Genomic DNA, 21202 nt, shown 5'->3' with positions numbered 1-21202 from the left:
AAATTTTGTGTTTAACTGTGTGCTTGGTCAATACTTTCTTTTCCTTTTATGTTTTCTTTAGCTGATTGGACCAAAAGTCATTGATGTAAAAAAGAAAACTTGTTAAATATTTCAATTTACAAAATTATTTTCTCAAAGTTTTCTATAGAAATAAAATAAAATAATACAATTAGAAAATTTCCTATTCAACCACTGTAGCTAAATATTATAAATTACAAACTTGTTTCTATCGGTCAATGTGCCAACTAATTTTGTCGCATATTTCATAGTTTTGTATACATATTTTATAGAAAACAAATTTCTAAAATAATATCATATGGCTACATATGTAACAATTGTATTTTAATTCTATAATAAAATAAAATTTAATCAATAGTTTATTTTATATGTATTTTTTTAACTTTTTTACTTTAGTAATAACTTTAAATTTATTTATAATATTAGTTATTTTGGTCCCATTGCGGGAAAATATGAACAAATGCACCAATTAGTCTTGTCATATATTTCATGGTTTGTTTTTTTATCAACATTTTATTTAAATCTAATACACAGACAAAAAATGTCACCAAAATATTTCCAATTAAAAAGTTAATTGAAGCTGGAAATTTTTCAATCAAAAACATTCATTGATACCATTAACTTTTTAATCAAACTCGAAACATTAAGTCAATTAACTTTTGAAATTTTATTTGATTGTAACTTTTTAAATTTTTAATTAAAACATTAATTGATACAATTAACTTTTTAAACAAACTCGGAAGATTAAATCAGTTAAAAACGTGATTGATTTTTTTTTACATTTTAATAAAAAAATAACTGATACAATCAACTTTTTAATCTAAATAAAAACACAAAGACAATTAAGAAAGTGATTGAAAATAGTTACGTCTTTAATTCAAAAAATAATTGATACAATATATTTTTTTTTTTAATCAAACTAAGAACACAAATTTAGTTAAGAAAATGAGTGAAAATTTACGCGGATTTTATTAAACAACTAATTGTTCCAATTAACAATTTTTCGACGCAAATTAAATTTTTAATTGAATCAATTAAAAAATTATCTTTTTTTTTCAATTAAATTCTTATCAATTAAAAAATTAATTGAAATTTTCAAATCAAAATCAATTAATTTTTTAATCTAATATTTATGCCCATTTAAAACTATACTATATAAGTACCATAGAATACCCATACGTACACATAAAAAAAATGTTTTTCTGATACAATCACGAAATAAATTGAACCAATTAATTTTTTAAATGAATTGTCTTCAATCACAGAAATGATAGTATAAATTGATAAATTAATTGAAAGTCAGTTAATTTACAATTAAAAAATTAATTGATACTATTAATTTTTGTGATTGATTTAAATTTTAAATTTTAATTGAATATTTTTTAAAACTCATAAGACTTTAAGTGGAAAATTTTTCGTGAAGTTTTTTTCTGTGTAATAAGTTGAGTTTTGCAATCAACATCAATTAAATTTTTAATTCAATCAATTAAAAAATGAATTGAAATTTGTTAATTAAATCAATTAATTTTGTAATCAAGTAATTGTTTATGCCCACTTAAAACTATACTAACATTTTCGTGCTTTAAGACATTTCAATTAATAAATTAATTGGATCAATTAATTTCGTGATTGAATCAGAAACAATTTTTTTTCTATTGTATAGTATAATACGTTTCAATAATGTCAACTAATTCAGGTTTGTATTTAACCATGTCGTAGTGGCTCAACTAGCTGTTTCAGAGTCTTAATTTGGAATGAGATATTCCCCCCCCAATACCCAATACCCAATACCTTCTCGTAATTTAAAAATTTTTTGACATGGAGATATACATATTTTTATATAGAAACTTAAATTAATTAAAATTTAATCATTACTTACATTTCCATAGTTCCTCAATGATGAAGGACTCAGATTAAATAATCGATTTAAATGATTTGAAGGTGATGCAGAGCTGGTAGTTGATGGTGATATAGATGAGGCGATTTCAGCAAATATAGGAGAATGATCTAAAACAAATAAGAGAGTTGTTCAAAATATTTATTACTGGTTTACAAAAAAGGTACACTTTAAATCTAGTCTGTGAAACAGAATATCGAAAAGAAAGACTCGATCTGCCTGGTTGTAAATTTAACGACGTATTTCAGCAACTCTAGGGCGACCTATAAGCACTCTCCAAGAAGCAGTTCTATAATATTGTTCCTACTTTAAAATTTTTTTATAAAATAAAGATAAAAGTGGTGAGTTTTCTTTTCTGAGGAACTAAATTTTAGATGAGAGACTATTGCTGCTTCGTTTGCCATAAATTAGGATTTATATGCTTTTAAAGAAAATATTTTATAAGAAATGTTTGCCTAAAATTTGTTCCGGAGGAAAGTATTTTTTCATTGGATGTACTGAATTGTTCCCTTGAGATATCACTCAGAGGACTCTTTGCATGCTTTGATTTCATGTATGATGGACATTTAGTAGATTTTGGTGTCTACTCGTACGTGGTGTAAGTATATGGTCTCTAACAACCATGCAAAAAATGCTTCATATCGGTCCATAATTATATATAGCCACCATATAAACCGATCCCCCAGATTTGACCTCGGAACACAGCTGCCACTCGGACCAAAAATAATCTACCAAAATTCCCCAACTGATGGAACAATAATATGAAGTTTTACGAAAAAATTAAATATGCGTTACTCAGTACGAATCTTTGGGAATTGCGCTATCCCACTTTGGACTCTCTCCATTGGGGAAAGTCTTAAACCATGCTCAAATCAAATATGGTGCGATATAATGCTATAATTTATCGACCGTGGGACCAAAATAAATGCTGAATACCATCGGGAAAATGTCCTTAATATAGTATTGAAGCCTTGATCAGAAAAACAAACTTCCCGAATAGTTAAAATAAAGAACATCTTCGGGAGTGCTTTTAAAGTTGTGCTCTTAGCAGTACTTCCAAGTTTTTTTGCTGGGATATAACAACATACTGGCGAAAGTACGCCTACAAAATTTGTCGCAAACCATGGATGGGTTCACTACGGTTTCCTACTAACTTTCCTACACGGATGAAAAAGACTGTTTTTCATATGTTTGGCTATAAACATTATATGTTTGGAACACAAATTTTTAAACACAATATTTTTGAGTGCAAGCATATAATGTTCATAAACTAGCATAACATGTTTGGGGACATATATGTTAATATGTTAGAACATATTATGTTTGGGACATAAAATGTTTGTAAATATAATATGCTTGGATGCAAACATATATTAATTTAGAAATAGCCTATAAACATATATGTGTTTAGTAGCTTGGAGCGCTATTTAACAGGGAGCGATATTGAATTAAGTTGGTGGTTGTTGCTTGTTATTACAAAATTAACATTTTATTTTTCCTTGGGCAATTGATCAGCTACTTCTTTGATCCTGTGTGGTCCGCTGTTCGAAACCCCGTCCGGCAAAAGGTAAAATTAAAATAAAAAAAATCATACAATTGAATAATTTCTTCTACAATGTTTGTATTACAGAAAAAGGTGCTAAGAACTAAAAAATCTCGTGGAAGTGAGAAAGATGTGGGGGAATATACAATTGGGCAGAAACAAAATTTTGAGCATTCAGGTCGAAAACCTATGTTGTTAGCACCTATATTACCTGTTTATTTTCATAATTCATTATGATTGTAAATAAATAAATAAATAAATAAAATTTTGAGCACAATATTGTTTGGGAGAATTTTTTTAAGCATATAATATTTTTGGGTGCAAAATGCTTCCAAACATATTATATGTTCACATAATAACATATTGTTTTTTGGAAGACAACATTATTGAATTTGGATGCAAAAATACAAAATGTTTGGAACTTAGACTACCCAAACATATATTGTTTAGACCAATATGCTTTCAAACATATTATATATTGGAAGAGATCAAACATATAAATGTTTGGGCAATACCCAAAAATGTATATGCTTGAAGCAAAATATGTTTGGGAGTATATGTAACAGAAGCGATTTTTTGTGAGCGTGTATATGCGTTTTTGCTTTCTAATATGAGAGCTGCTTATATCCAAAACGTACTGTACACACGGTTGCCACTCGAGCCAAAAATAATCTACCAAATTTTGGAGAAAATTTTACCAAAAAACTACCAATCAAACAAGAATTTGCAAAATTTTATTTCAGTGAGAAATGTTGTCAAAATTTCATTTCCATAGAAAATTCTGTTAAAATATCATTTCAATAGGAAATTTTGTCAACATCTTATTTCTATAGACAATTTTGTCAAAATTTTATTTCTATAGAAACTTTTGTCAACATTTTATTTCTATAGAAAATTTTCTCAAAATTTTATTTCCATAGAAAATTTTGTCAAGATTTTATTTCCATAGAAAATGTGGTCAAAATTGTATATCTATAAGAAATATTGTCAAAATTTAATTTCTATAGAAAATTTTGTGTATATTTTTTCTATGGAAAATTTTGTCAAAATTGTATTTCTATAAGAAATTTTGTTAAAATTTCATTTCTAGAAAATTTTGTCAAAAATTTATTTCTACAGAAAATTTTATCAAAATTTTATTTCTATAGAAAAATTTGTCAAAATTTTATTTCTATAGAAAATGTTGTCGTAATTTTATTTCTATAGAAAATTTTGTCATAATTTTATTTCTATATAAAATGTTGTCAAAATTTTACTTCTATAGAAAATGTTCTCTAAACTTTATTTCAATAGAAAATTTTGTCAAATTTTTATTTCTATAGAACATTTTGTCAAATTTTTATTTTATAAAACATTTTCTCAAAACTTTATTTCTCTACAAAATTTTGTCAAAATTTTATTTCCATAGAAAATTTTGTCAAAATTTTATTCCTATAGAAAATGTTGTCAAACTTTTATTTGTAGGGAAAATTTTATCAAAATTTTATTTCTATAGCAAATATTGTCAAAATTTTATTTGTATGGAAAATTTTGTCAAAGTTTTATTTCTATAGAAAATTTTATCAAGTATTTACTGCTAGAGAAAATTTTTTCAAAATCTTATTTCTGTAAAACCTTTTCTCAAAATTTTATTTCCATAGAAGATTTTGTCAAGATTTTATTTCCATAGAAAATGTTGTCAAAATTGTATATCTATAGAAATATTGTCAAAATTTCATTTGTATAGCAAATTTTGTCCATATTTTCTTCTATGGAAAATTTTGTCACAACAATTTACATTTTTGCATTCTCAGAGGAATTTGCAAATATTTATTCCTATAAGACATTATTCGATTTATGACAGATCACTTTTGATTAGAGTTGCACATGCTTGGAATTTCTTACCAACCGAATTGAAAAGATTTACATTTTCCTACTTTACATTCCGGAAGAAATTATTTGAATATTTTGGGAATGTATAACTTGACACATCGTTGTCTTCGGACCTTTTTATGTAATTTAAGACTTTCTCTTTCTTATATATCTTGTTAAAAAGTATAGTGTTGTTAATTGAAGCTGATTATAGATAAAAAAAACATATTTGAATATATATAGAATTAAGGTTATTACTATATTACCAACTATGGAACAATTGTAATACGTTTTTGGCTATCAATAAGTAGCTTTTTGTATTACAAATTTGAATGAAATAAAAAAAATGTATTTTTTCTATAGAAAATGTATGTATTTCTATAGAAAATTTTGTCAAGTATTTATTGCTAGAGAAATTTTTTTCAAAATCTTATTTCTGTAAAACCTTTTCTCAAAATTTTATTTCTATAGAAAAATTTCTCAAAATTTTATTTCCATAGAAAATGTTGTCAAGATTTTATTTCCATAGAAAATGTCAAAATTGTATATCTATAAGAAATATTGTCAAAATTCTATTTGTATAGAAAATTTTGTCTATATTTTCTTCTATGGAAAATTTTGTCAAAATTGTATTTCGATAAAAAATTTTGTTAAAATTTTATTTCTACAGAAAATTTTATCAAAATTTTATTTCTATGGAAAATTTTGTCAAATTTTTATTTCTATAGAAAATTATGTCATAATTTTATTTCTATAGAAAATTTTGTCAAAATTTTATTTCCATAGAAAATTTTGTAAAGATTTTATTTCCATAGAAAATGTTGTCAAAATTGTATATATATAAGAAATATTGTCAAAATTTTATTTCTATAGAAAATTTTGTCCAAAATTGTATTTATATAAGAAATTTTATTAAAATGTAATTTCTAGAAAATTTTGTCAAAATTTAATTTCTACAGAAAATTTTATTTCAATAGCAAATGTTGTCAACATTTTATTTCTATAGAAATTTTTGTCATAATTTTATTTCTATGGAAAATTGTGTCTTAATTTTATTTCTATAAGAAATGTTGTCACAATTTTACTTCTATAGAAAATGTTCTCAAGATTTTATTTATATAGAAAATTTTGTCACAATTTTATTTCTATAGAAAATTTTGTCTAAATTTTATTTCTATAGAAAATTTTGTCAAAATTTTATTTCTATAGAAAATTTTGTCATAATTTTATTTCTATAAGAAATGTTGTCAAAATTGTACGTGTATAAAAAACGTTCTCTAGATTTTATTTCTATAGAAAATTTTGTCAAAATTTTATTTCTATAGACAATTTTGTCACAATTTTATTTCTATAGAAAATTTTGTCTATATTTTATTTCTATAGAAAATTTTGTCAAAATTTTATTTCTGTAGAAAATTTGATCAAAATTTTATTTCTATAGAAATTTTTCTCAAAATTTTATTTCTATAGAAAATTTTGCCAAATTTTTATTTTTATAGAAAATGTTGTCAAAATTGTATATCTATAAGAAATATTGTCAAAATTTTATTTCTATAGAAAATGTTGTCTATATTTTCTTCTATGGAAAATTTTGTCAAAATTGTATTTCCTTAAAAAATTTTGTATTTTTTTTTTTGTATAGAAAATTTTATCAAAATTTAATTTCTATAGAAAATTTTGTCAAGATTTAATTTCTATAGAAAATTTTGTCATAATTTTATTTCTATAAGAAATGTTGTCAAAATTGTACTTGTATAGAAAACGTTCTCTAGATTTTATTTCTATAGAAAATTTTGTCAAAATTTTATTTCTATAGAAAATTTTGTCACAATTTTATTTCTATAGAAAAGTTTGTCAAATTTTTATTTTTATAGAACATTTTCTCAAAATTTTATTTCTCTAGAAAATTTTGTCAAAATTTTATTTCTATAGAAAATTTTGTGAAAATTTTATTTCTATAGAAAATTTTGTCAAAATTTTATTTATATGGAAGGAAAATTTTGTCAAAATGTTATTTCTATAGAACATTTTGTTAAATTTTTGTTTTTATAGAACATTTTCCCAAAATTTTATTTCTCTAGAAAATTTTTTCAAAATTTGATTTCTATAGAAAATTTTGTCAAAATTTTATTTCTATAGAAAATTTTGTCAAAATTTTTTTATTGCTATAGAACATTTTATCAAATTTTTATTTTTGTAGAACATTTTCTCATAATTTTATTTCTCTAGAAAATTTTGTCAAAATTTTATTTCTATAGAAAATTTTGTGAAAATTTTATTTCTATAGAAAATTTTGTCAAAATTTTATTTCTATAAAAAATTTTGTCCAAATTTTATTTGTATGGAAAATTTTGTTAAGGATTTATTTCTATAGAAAATTTTGTTAAAATTTTATTTCTATAGAAAATTTTGTCACAATTTTATTTCTATAGAAAGTTTTGTCAAAATTTTATTTTGTCAAAATTTTATTTGTATGGATAATTTTGTCAACATTTTATTTCTATAGAAAATTTTGTCAAGTATTTATTGCTAGAGAAAATTTTGTAAAATTCTTATTTCTTTAAAAACCTTTTCGCAAAATTTTATTTCTATAGACAATTTTGTTAACTTTTTTTCTATAAGAAATTTTCAAAATTTTATTTCTATAGGAAATTTTGTCAAAATTTTATTTCTATTGAAAATTTTGTCAAAATTTTATTTCTATTGAAATTTTGTCAAAACTTTATTTCTATAGAAAATTTTGTCAAAATTTTATTTGTATAGAAAATTTTGTCAAAATTGTATTCCTATAGAAAATTTTGTCAAAATTTTATTTCTATAGAAAATTTTGTCAAAATTTTATTTCTATACAACAGTTTATCAAAATAAACTATACCAATTCTAGGTTATACATTTTATTTTTAATTTTATTCCGCTACACTCTGTGAGCTGCGGTAACACAGGGTGTTACGGATTAAAATTAAAGACTAGTATAAAGAAATAAAAGGAAAACTACAAATGTATAACTTACCACCAATGGCCGGCGAAGATAATTCCTTGGCTAAGGCAAAAAGATCATTATTATTGCACAAATCCGTTGAATTTAGAGTAATACTAGGATTTCGAGCTCTTAAAAATTGATTGCTGGTGTTACCTCCACTGGAAGGTGTGGCTGTAGCACAATGACCATTATTCGTATGGACATTTGGTAAGGTGTGAGACTCTAATGGTGAAGCAGTTTTTGGTATTAGAGAATGTGATGAGGCCACATGTGGTGTTGTGCTCACTGATGTTCGTTTTAAAATTGGTGCCGGTGGTAATTGAGACGGTGACGAATGACGAAATTGACCCACGCCACTGCAACCATTATTATTATTAGCCAAAGATCCAAATGATAGGTCACCCTGTTGTTTGGGTATTGCCAACCTTAATGTTTGTCTAGCTGCTAGCCTACGTGCAGGCGCAAATTTATTTTGTGTCCCTTGTGTTGATGTTGTTGGCTGAGTATTGGTGAGACAAGCCCCCATAGTCGGTGTTATTATGGGTGATGTAGTTGGGGTCGAAGCATTCGTTCTACCCATCGAACTCGAACTTGTTGTGGTCATATTTGGAGCCTCATTGTTTTTGTGGCATTCTGTTGTTGATATTTTTGTTGGATGTATTGAAGAATGTTGTTGTTGTTGTGTGTTTGACGAAGACATTGTATTGGCATGATGGGGATTATGTTGATAATGATGATTGGTTAATACATTGGAAACCAAATGTGAAGAATTCATTATTTGTTCTCTCAGAGATTCTAAACGATTGATGTATTAAGAGTGAACTAATTGTCATTAGCTCAGAATAAACTCTTCGTAGTTCTCACCACATCAATGGTGAATTTTTTTTTATAGGTTTTCTCTTTCTCTCGTGGTTTTTATGGGGGAGGAGGACTTTTCTCTGTAGTTGTTGTTGCAAACACGTTTTAACTGGCAAGTACATTAGTTTGTGTTGTGACTGCGAGTGGCGCTAGACTCCCACTTGAAGGCGCTAAATCTTTTTGATATGTGGTGGCGTTGGATGGTGGTTTTTTGATGCAGCACAGTGTTTTTCGCTATAATTTTTGTTTACTGTTCTATCATACCTGCAAACAAGCAGAGAAATCTTATATAAATATTTTTTTTTAATATTTGATATATTAGGGTTGGGGTTAATAAAACAAAAGGAAAACTACAATGCATTGATACCAGTTTTGGGAACAGGTTTATGTACCATTGAGTCATTATGAATAATATCGCTGAATGTAAAAAAAATTAAAATCGTAATTATGACCTATAGAGGTTCCGATCAAAAGCGAAGTCGCCATGGCTGAAGATGTGGGGAGAATGGACGGAAAACGAAACATGACGAACCAGCAAGGGAAAATGGAGGAGACAGTCGGTGTAATGGCGAATGCCGCATTCGGTGTTGCCAGTATTGGGGGTTTTTCCCCAAATTGGCAGACACCTCTTTCCCACTGGGTACGTGCCCAGGGCCCCCTAGCTCCTGCTGAAATTTATTATGAAGATGTTAATGAGAAAGAGTTGAAAATGGAATGTTTGCATTTAACAGGAAAAGATCACCAATGTGGTACCACAATGGACTGAATAATCTAAGTGAGCCTGATACATCGGGCTGCCACCTAACCTAACAGGATACTTGAAAATTGTGGACAGTGAAAATGAGGGAACTAATTCTATGTTAAAAATATATCGACTTTTGAAAGAAACAACATTGACGACACATTTCCAAATGTAGAAATCGCAATGAGAATCTTGTCAAGCATGATAACTGCAGTGGGGTAGTTAAAGTTAAGAACATCTTTGGAGGACATTTTTTGATAGTGCTTTTAAAGTTGGGCCCTTAGAAGTACATCCAATTTTTTTTTGCTCGGATGTGATGTGCTAAAAAGCATAGAATTTGAAGAAGTGATTAACGATTTTGCCTTATCACAATGGACTGAATAGTCTAATGGTGTTTTCTTTTCTGAAAATAGGTGCTTTGCCATATGTTGACCCAACTACCATTCAAATTAAATTCATTTCAAACTCTTTATACCAATAATTAATTCTGATGAGGGATTGTATCGGATAATATTTTGAGCACCCGTCTCCTGGTTGTGGGGTTTGAAATCTTAAACTTATTTATTGTAACTCGCAAACTGGTATAACAAAAATTGCATATTTTTCCAATTTTTAAATTATGGCGAATTTTTTACAGCAGAGCCTATTCCTTTAATTTTTATACCCTGCGCCACACTGTGGAACAGGGTATTATAAGTTAGTGCAGATGTTTGCAACACCCAGAAGGAGACAAGATAGACACATGGTGTCTTTGGCAAAAATGCTCAGGGTGGGCTCCTGAGTCGATATAGCCATGTCCGTGAACACTTTTTTGTTTTTTTTTTTTTTTTGCACAAGGAGTACGATTGGTAGTATAGTCAAGTGTGCCAAATTTGATTGAAATCGGTTCAGATTTAGATATAGCTCCCATATATATTTTTCACCCGATATGGACTTATATGGCCCCAGAAGCCAGAGTTTTGGCTCAATTTGGTTGAAATTTTGCACTAGGAGTACAATTAGTAATATAGTCATGTGTGCCAAATTTGATTGAAATCGGTTCAGATTTAGATATAGCTCCCATATATATGTTTTTCTGATTTCGACAAAAATGGTCAAAATACTAACATTTTCCTTATTTAATCGCCACTGCTTAGTCGAAAAGTTGTAAAAATGACTCTAATTTTCCTAAACTTTTAATACATATATATCGAGTGATAAATCATAAATAAACTTTTGCGAAGTTCCCTTAAAATTGCTTCAGATTTAAATGTTTCCCATAAATTTGTTTTTTACTAACATTGTGTTCCACCCTAGTGCATTAGCCGACTTAAATTTTGAGCCTATAGATTTTGTAAAAGTCTATCAAATTCTGTCCAAATCGAGTGATATTTAAATGCTTGTATTTGGGACAAACCTTTATATATAGCCCCCAACACATTTGATGGATGTGATATGGTATCGAAGATTTAGATCTACAAAGTGGCGCAGGGTATAATATAGTCGGTCCCGCCCGACTTTAGACTTTCCTTACTTGTTTTTTTTTTTCAAAAAACTTGCCAAAAACTGTATTGGGGATTTTTGTGGGGAATTTAAAATTAAATTGGGGGTTTTGGGGATAGAAGCGTCCTATTTTAGGGACAAAGCCCGAAAATACTGGCAACACTGATTACAGGTTTTGGAAAAATACGGAAAGTCGATTTTTCATGTTTTGAAAAAATTTAAGTCGTAAAGTTTTTCCAATACAAAAATATAAAGATCAACTTTAACAAATTTTGAAAAAATCAAGTATATTATTTTTCAACTTTTAATAAATAGATGTCGACTTTTTCAATTAAAAACAAGTATATACGGCCGTAAGTTCGGCCAGGCCGAAGCTTATGTACCCTCCATCATGGATTGCGTAGAAACTTCTTCTAAACACTGCCATCCAGTTGCGTTACCGCAACTTAAGTAATCTTAAAACCTCCTAACACCATCTTCTAAATTGTATGTAAGTCTATACGTGGTATATATTAAATCAAAAAAGATCGATCCAATACGTATATAATTCAGTTTGACAAAGTAGACATAAAATTTTTACAAAATTTTCTACAGAAATAAAATTTTAACAAAATTTTCTATAGAAATAAAATTTTCACAAAATTTTCTATAGAAATAAAATTTTTGACAAAATTTTCTATAGAAAGAAAATTTTGACAAATATTTCTACAGAAATAAAATTTTAACAAAATTTTCTATAGAAATAAACTTTTGACAAAATTTTCTATAGAAATAAAATCTTGGTAGATTTTTTTTGGCTCGAGTGGCAACCATGATTATGAACCGAATAAAATTTGAACAAAATTTTCTATAGAAATAAAATTTTGACAACATTTTGTATAGAAACAAAATTTTGGTGGATTATTTTTTGCTCTAGTGGCAACCATGATTATGAACCGATATGGACCAACTTTTGTGTGATTGGACCAATTTTGGTATGGTTGTTAGCGACCATATACTAACACCACCTTCCTAATTTGAGCCGGATCGGATGAATTTTGCTCCTCCAAGGGGCTCCGGAGGTCAAATCTGGAGAACGTTTTATATGGGGGCTATATATAATTATGGACGATGTGGACCAATTTTTACATGGTTGTTAGAGACCATATACCAACATCAAGTACCAAATTTCAGCCGGATCGGATGAAATTTGCTTCTCTTTGAGGCTCCGCAAGCCAAATCTGGGGATCGGATTATATGCGGGCTATGTATAATTGTGGACCGATGTGGACCAATTTTTGCAAGGTTGTGAAAGACCATATACCAACATCAAGTACCAAATTTCAGCCGGATCGGATGAAATTCGCTTCTCTTTGAGGCTCCGCAAGCCAAATCTGGGGATCGGTTTATATGGGGGCTATGTATAATTATGGACCGATGTGGACCACTTTTTGCATGGTTGTTAGAGACCATATATCAACACCATGTACCAAATTTCAGCCAGATCGGATGAAATATGCTACTCTTACAGGCTCCGCAAGCCAAATTTTGGGGTCCGTTTATATGGGGGCTATACGTAATAGTGGACCGATATGGCCCATTTGCAATACCGTCCGACCTACATCAATAACAACTACCTGCGCCAAGTTTCAAGTCGATAGCTTGTTTCGTTCGGAAGTTAGCGTGATTTCAACAGACGGACGGACATGCTTAGATCGACTCAGAATTTCACCACGACCGAGAATAATGCTCAAGGTGGGTCCCTGAGTCGATCTAACCCTGTCCGTCTGTCCGTGAACACATTTTTGTAATCAAAGTCTAGGTCGCAGTTTAAGTCCAATCGACTTCAAATTTGGCACAAGTATGTGTTTTGGCTCAGAATAGAACCCTATTGATTTTGGAAGGAATCGGTTCAGATTTAGATGTAGATCCCATATATATCTTTCGCCCGATATGGACTTATATGGCCCCAGAAACCAGATTTTTGGCGGAATTTGGTTGAAATTTTGCACTAGGAGTACAATTAGTAGTATAGTCAAGTGTGCAAAATTTGATTGAAATCGGTTCAGATTTAGATATTGCTCCCATATACATCTTTCGCCCGATTTACACTCATATGACCACAGAGGCCAATTTTTAACTCCGATTTAGTTGAAATTTTGCACAGGGAGTAGAATTAGCATTGCGTGCCAAATTTGATTGAAATTGGTTCTGATTTAGATATAGCTCCCATATATATGTTTTTCTGATTTCGACAAAAATAGTCGAAATACCAACATTTTCCTTGTAAAATCGCTACTGCTTAGTCGAAAAGTTATAAAAATTACTCTAATTTTCCTAGACTTCTAATACATATATATCGAACGATAAATCATAAATAAACTTTTGCGAAGTTTCTTTAAAATTGCTTCAGATTTAAATGTTTCCCATATTTTTATACCCACCACCATAGAATGGTGACGGGGGTATAATAAGTTTGTCATTCCGTTTGTAACACATCGAAATATCGATTTCCGACTATATAAAGTATATATATTCTTGATCAGGGAGAAATTCTAAGGCGATATAACGATGTCCGTCTGTCCGTCTGTCTGTCTGTCTGTCTGTCTGTCTGTTGTAATCACGCTACAGTCTTCAATAATGAAGCAATCGTGCTGAAATTTTGCACAAGCTCGTCTTTTGTCTGCAGGCAGGTCAAGTTCGAAGATGGGCTATATCGGTCCAGGTTTTGATATAGTCCCCATATAAACCGACCTCCCGATTTGGGGTCTTGGGCTTATAGAAATCGTAGTTTTTATCCAATTTGCATGAAATTTTAAATCTAGAGGTATTTTATGACCATAAAGAGGTGTACCAAAAATGGTGAGTATCGGTTCATGTTTTGGTATAGCCCCCATATAGACCGATCTCCCGATTTTACTTCTTGGGCTTATAGAGACCGCAATTTTTACTCAATTTACCTGAAATTGGAAATCTAGAGGTATTGTAGGACCACAAATACGTGTGCCAAAAATTGTGAGTATCGGTCCATATTTTGGTATAGCCCCCATATAGACCGATCTCCCGATTTTACTTCTTGGGCTTATAGAAACCGCAGTTTTTATCCAATTTACTTGAAATTGGATATCGAGAGGTACTTTGGAACTGGAATTGTTTACGTACCCTATATTCTACTAACAAACGTTTTTTGTTACGTTATATAGATGTTCAGGAAGTTTTTGATGCCGTGTCTCGGATTGTAGTCAATAAAAGCCCTGGATATGATAATGTGGCACCAAAATTTATTAAAGAATGTGCAGATATTATTGTGCCAGTTCTACACGATATATTAAATAAAATGATTAACTTTTCGGTGTATCCAGATGCCCTTAAGGTACAAAAAATTGTGCCTATTGCGAAAGAAACAAATGCGAAAACAACGGATAAATACAGACCAGTTTCAGTTTTACCTTCCATAAATAAAGTATTTGAGAAGATAATTTATGACAAATTACTTAGTTATATGGAGGAAAATAAATTCTTATACGATTTTCAGTTTGGTTTCAGGAGGGGTTGTGGTACTCAAGATGCGGTTGTAAATGTGGTTCGATTTGTTTGTACTGCTTTCGATGAAGGATCTAGTGGAGTCTGCGGTATATTTTTCGACTTCACGAAAGCCTTTGATCTCGTGGATCATGACATACTTATAGAAAAGTTGAGGTACTATGGAATACAAGGGAAAGAACAATTATTGTTTCGGGATTATTTGAATCGCCGTAAGCAGTATGTGCACATCAATGATTGCAGTAGTGTTAGGTGTGACGCGAAGTTCGGAGTACCGCAGGGTAGTTGTTTAGGCCCTCTTTTTTTCTCGATTTTTTTGAATGATTTGAAGAACCTAGAGCTAAGGGGGAAACTATTCATGTTTGCGGATGATATAGCATTGTTTTATCCATACTCGCGTGATATAGTGGTAAAGGCTATGATTGAGAGAGACGCCGCATTGATACTTGAGTATGCTCGCTTAAATAGGCTTTTAGTTAATCCACAGAAAACGAAGTTAATTCGATTCAGACCTCGTATTTCTGATCTACATGCTAACTTCTATGTAAATGTTAACGGGGAAAGAATATATGAATCAAGTTGTGTAAAGTATTTGGGAATAACTTTGCAGAGCAATCTGTTATGGGATCTACATATTAAGGATTTAAAGAAGAAGATAGCACCAGCCGTGGGAATTTTGTATAAGTTTAAAAATAAACTAAGTACGAAGGTAAAGTTAATGATTTACCAGGCATTGATACACTCCCATTTGAACTATTTGGCAATTGTATATGCATTCAATAAGAATTGTGCTGCTATGAGATCTTTGCAACGTATGCAGAATAAGGCCTTAAAAATAGTATATGGTCTACCTTTAACATACCCAACAATCTCATTGTACAATGATGTTTCGAAAACTATACTGCCTATTTATGGATTATATGAATGTCAAGCTTTAATATTCGTTTACAGAAACATACATAATATCGGACATCAAACGATTGTTTTTTCTCAAAACCAACTTGAATTCAATACGCGAAATCAGTTTAATCTTCGAATTCCAAGATGTAGATTGGAAAGAAGTAAACAAAGAATTGATTATAGGGGAGGAGTAAAATTTAACAATTTACCCATTAACGTAAAGAATTCTGAAAGAATTTCTGTCTTCAAAACTAGATGTAAGTCGTATTTATGTGAAAGATTTGAAACGCTTCTTTTGTAAGTCAAGTCATTTTGAAATAACATTAATTTGAAGTCCTTATTGTTATTATTTCATTTTCTTTTGACTAACCTATAGATTTTGTATTGTATCTATTGCCAACTTGCCTCTTTAAAGCCTTTAATTGGCGCTGAGGACGCATTTTACTGAGCTTAATATATTATATGAATTATTTAAATAATAAAAAAAAAAAATAGGTGTGCCAAAAATGGTGAGCATCGGTCCATGTTTTGGTATGGTCCCCATATAAACCGACCTCCCGATTTGGGGTCTTGGGCTTATAGAAACCGTAGTTTTTATATAATTTGCCTGAAATTGAAAATCTAGAGGTACTTGAGGACCATCAAAAGGTGTGCCGAAAATGGTCCGTATCGTTCCATGTTTTGGTATAGCCCCCATATAGACCGATCTCCCGATTTTACATCTTGGGTTTATAGAATCCGCAATTTATATACAAATTGCCTGAAATTGGAAATTTATAGGTATTTTAGGACCATAAAGAGGTTTCCCACAAATGGTGAGTATCGGTCCATGTTTTGATATAGCCCCCATATAGACTGATATCCCGATTTTACTTCTTGGGCTTCTAGAATCCGGAGTTTTTATCCTATTTGCCTGAAATTGGAAATCTAGAGGTATTTTCGGGTCATAAAGAGGTGTGCCGAAAACGGTGAGTATCGGTCCATATTTTAGTATAGCCCCCATAAGAACGATCTCCCGATTTGACTCTTTGGGTTTCTAGAAACCGTAGTTTTTTCCAATTTGCTTGAAATTGTAAATATTTTGGTATTTTAGGCTCACAAAAACGTGTATCGGATTAAGTTTTTATCGGTACTTTTGGTAATGACTCCATATAGACCGACTTCACTTCTTGAGGCTATAGAAGGCGCCCTGATCATGAAAATTGCTTGAAACTCAATGTAAAATTTCCCGATTTTACTTCTCGGGTGAAAATCTACAGATTTAAGATTTCAAATCAAGACGTTATTTTATAATTTTCTTGCACACTTACAAGAGATGTTAATGATTCCTCTAAAACTCAAACAAAAGTGGTTCTTATAAATCCAGAATCTGGTATAGTCCTCATATTTAGGTGAAATCTTTAAATTTATCTTCGGGAAGTGTCCTCAAGCCCTCCTGAAATTTCAAAGGAAACCCTAATATTTGGTTCATGGTGGTGGGTATTTAAGATTCGGTCCGGCCGAACTTACTGCTGTATATACTTGTTTTTACTAAAATGTGTTCCACCCTAGTGCATTAGCCAACTTACATTTTGAGTCTATAGATTTTGTAGAAGTCTATCAAATTCTGTCCAGATCGAGTGATATTTAAATGTATGTATGTATTTGGGACAATCCTTTATATATAGCACCCAACACATTTGTAGGATGTGATATGGTATCGAAAATGTAGATCTATAAAGTGGTGCAGGGTATAATATAGTCGACCCCGCCCGACTTTAGACTTTCCTTACTTGTTTTTACTAACATAGTGTACCATCCCAGGGCATTAGCCGACTTAAATTTGAAGTCTATAGATTATAAATTTTGTTCAGATGGAGTCAGATTTAAATGTATGTATGTATGTGGGACAAAAAACCTTTATATATAGCATCCAACACATTTGACAGATTTGATATAGTATCGAAAATGTGGTTTTACAAAGTGGTGCAGGGTATAATAGAGTCGGCCCCGCCCGACTTTAGACTTTCCTTACTTGTTTTTGTTAATATTGTGTTCCACAATTTAAGTCATATAATCGTTGATATTTTGTTCCGTGCAAATATACCTAATTCATTTCTTGGTATAATGGATTTTTTTTTTTGAGAATTTATTTTATTTCGTTTGGCCATTTTTATCCAGATCATCTCCCTTCTCTCCACATTACGCCTTCAGAGAGATGCCTACAGTTTTGACCTACTTTTCCCCAATTTGGTCAGTCGTAAAGATCAGTTGACTCAGTGGCCGGCGACACGTTTCCAACCAGGGCCAATAATCACACGCGCAAGCATTAAATGCAGCTTCCAGACAAGATGTAATCATTGCCGCCAAAGGCCAGTACTAAGAGCACCATCAGTTGGCCATATTCACAATGGATATGAATATGTTGGTCGAAGATCATTGCAGGCCAGGTTGCAATTAGTTTTCTGTTTTTTTTTTCTTTTCTTTGTTTCCTTTTGTCTTTGACGAGAGTTTTTGTTTAGGTGTTTGAATCTGAAATATAACTATGGCCAATTGAAAAGTCAAAAAAAAAAACTTGACAAGACAAAAGACCAAAACCGCAACGATCACATCGATGAAGAGAGAAATCATATTCTTCAGAAATAAATTTTGTATGCACTCGTATTTCAAAAGTCTCTTGGCGCTCAAACGCTGGCATGCCATATGGATAGGTCTGCTACAGAAAACAATTTTTCACAAATTTCTTCAAATTGTTTTTTCCACAGATTATTTTATAAATTTATTTTAATTTATAATTTATTTTATTTTATAAATTTATTTAAATTATTTTATAAATACTTTTATTTGTTTTTTTTTTTTAATTAAATTTTTGTATAAATTTTATTTTAAAATAATAATTTCCTTTAATAATTTAATTTCTTTCATTTTTTAGTTGTTTTTTTCCTTTTTGACATTCGAATGGAATTGCCCATACGCCATACCCAGAACAAAATATGCACTCGTATTTCAAAAGTCTCTTGGCGCTCAAACGCTGGCATGCCATATGGATAGGTCTGTTACAGAAAACAATTTTTCACAAATTTCTTCAAATTTTTTTTCCACAGATTATTTTATAAATTTATTTTAATTTATAATTTATTTTATTTTATAAATTTATTTAAATTATTTTATAAATATTTTTATTTTTTTTTTAATTACATTTTTGTATAAATTTTATTTTAAAATAATAATTTCCTTTTAAAATTTAATTTCTTTCATTTTTTAGTTGTTTTTTCCTTTTTGACATTCGAATGGAATTGCCCATACGCCATACCCAGAACAATTAAAAAAAACACCAACCTGACTAAAATTGTGTGGGTGTCTGAAATACGTTCTAGGCTGCCTTAACAGTCATCGTAAAATATTTTCTCGTCACTGGTTGATTTACTACTGCCAATATTGAATAAATTTCATGTTTTGCCTTATATGACAAGGGTATGTTTCACTCGACAATTCCAATAAAAATTCAAGATCATTTGGCGGTATTGGGTTCGCCAATAATCGAGTCAAATAAAAAAAAAAAAACTCTGAAAAAAATGATAAACTTAAATATTGGTATGTGATCTAGTAGTTCAACAATCCCGTATTGTCTAGTGGTTAGGATATCCGGCTCTCACCCGGAAGGCCCGGGTTCGATTCCCGGTACGGGAATACAGATTTTATACCCTTATCGTGCTATGTTCTCAGTGAATATCCTGAAAATTTCTTAATATAACGAAAGATTTTTATTAGTGAGATTATCTTTACATAGATAACGTACAATGAAATCGGTCATACTTAAATAGGGGTTAGGTTAGGTGGTGGAAGCCCGATATTTCAGGCTCGCTTAGACTATTCAGTCCATTGTAATACCACAGTGGTGAACTTCTCTCTTATCACTGAGTGCCCAATGACGAGTCCTAACGGCGCTCCACATTGCAGTGTAACCACTTAGAGAAGCTTTGAAACAGTCAATAATGTCACCAGTTTTACACAGCTGAAAAACTTTTTGGTGTTTGGTAAAAAAAACTGGGTTTGAAACCACGACCCTGTGTATTCCACCACGAATAGAAATTTTCAACAAAATTACAAATTCTTGATGAAATACTAAGATGTCCATATGCCATTCACCAGCATGCATAAAGGGCCCAATATCAGACAACATCGTTTGCGAAATTTGAAATCAAGGCTGATTCCGAATTTCGGGTATTTGGGCTAAAGAATTATACTGAACACCCGTCTTCCGGCAAGGCCGTTCATGTATATTTGTTTACCTTAAACAAATAATAATTTTGATCTGTCAAAAATGTGGTCTAGGACCACAGTTGCCATTGGAACCAAAAATAATCTACCAAAATTTGGAGAAAATTTTACCAAAAAACTACACACAAAAAATTTTTTTCTGATTCAATCACGAAATTAATTGATCCAATTAATTTTTTAATTGAAATGTCTTCAATCACAGAAATGATAGTATCAATTAAAAAATTAATTGACAGTCAATTAAAATATTAATTGATCCAATTAAAAAATTAATTGCTACTATTAATTTGTGTTATTGATTTTTGCTTCAATTAAAAAATGTGTTGCATCAATTAAATTTTTTATTGAATATTTTTTAAAACTCAATTAGGATTTTAATTAGAAAAAAATTCGTGAAATTTTTTTCTGTGTACAAAATAAAATGATCTTATTTTGTCAAAATTTTATTTCTATTGAAAATTGTGTCAAAGTTTTTTTTTTATTTATTTATTCAACAACGTAATATAAAAAGGCGAAACAGGCCCAATTTCATTTCTATAGAAAAATTTGTCAAAATTTAATTTAATTTCAACATGTTACTTCAATAGAAAAATTTTGTCAAAATTTTATTTCTGTAGAAAAATTTGTCAAAATTTTATTTCTATAGAAATCACGCTAACTTCCGAACGAAACAAGCTTTCGACTTGAAACTTAGCACAAGTAGTTGTTATTGATGTATGTCGGATGGTATTGCAAATGGACCATATCGGTCCACTTTTACGTATAGCCCCCATATAAACCGATCCGCAGATTTGGCTTGCGGAGCCTCTTGGAAGAGCAAAATTCATTCAATCCGGTTGAAATTTGGTACATTATGTTAGTATACGGTCTTTCACAACCATGCAAAAATTGGTCCAAATCGGTCCATAATTATATATAGCCCCCATATAAACTGATACCCAGATTTGACCTCCGGAGCCTCATGGATGAGCAAAATTCATCCCATTCGGTTGCTATTTGGTACGTGGTGTTAGTATATGGTCTCTGACAACCATACAGGAATTGGTCCATATCGGTCCATAATTATATGGAGCCTCCAAATAAACCGATCCCCAGATTTGACCTCCGGAGCCCCTTGGAAGAGCAAAATTCACCCGATCCGGTACGTGG

At 30.3% G+C, this 21202-nt stretch overlaps 1 protein-coding gene and 1 non-coding gene across 7 annotated transcripts in view; one reads left to right on the top strand and one right to left on the bottom strand.

Annotated features, from left to right (window-relative positions):
- Sarm (sterile alpha and armadillo motif) overlaps window positions 1-8467 on the bottom strand; it is a 309482-nt gene extending 301015 nt beyond the window's left edge. For 2 of the 6 annotated variants that reach the window (XM_075308451.1, XM_075308450.1), the window contains exons 1-2: window positions 8320-8466; window positions 1898-2025 (exon numbers count right to left, since the gene is read on the bottom strand). The gene's annotated coding sequence lies outside the window, so the exon portion shown is untranslated. Of the gene's footprint in view, window positions 1-1897; window positions 2026-8319 lie in introns of all 6 variants that reach the window. The other 4 variants (XM_075308449.1, XM_075308465.1, XM_075308453.1 and 1 more) reach the window with 4 other exon arrangements.
- A 10923-nt stretch (window positions 8468-19390) lies between these two features.
- Window positions 19391-19462, top strand: TRNAE-CUC (transfer RNA glutamic acid (anticodon CUC)). Its single transcript has one exon. It is a non-coding gene; the product is annotated as a tRNA-Glu (tRNA).
- Window positions 19463-21202: the final 1740 nt, after the last annotated feature.

This window comes from Haematobia irritans, chromosome 4, assembly GCF_050003625.1.
Source record: "Haematobia irritans isolate KBUSLIRL chromosome 4, ASM5000362v1, whole genome shotgun sequence".
NCBI lineage: Eukaryota > Metazoa > Arthropoda > Insecta > Diptera > Muscidae > Haematobia > Haematobia irritans.
The sequence above is the reverse complement of the archived record's forward strand: the minus strand, read 5'-3'. Positions and strand labels throughout refer to the sequence as shown.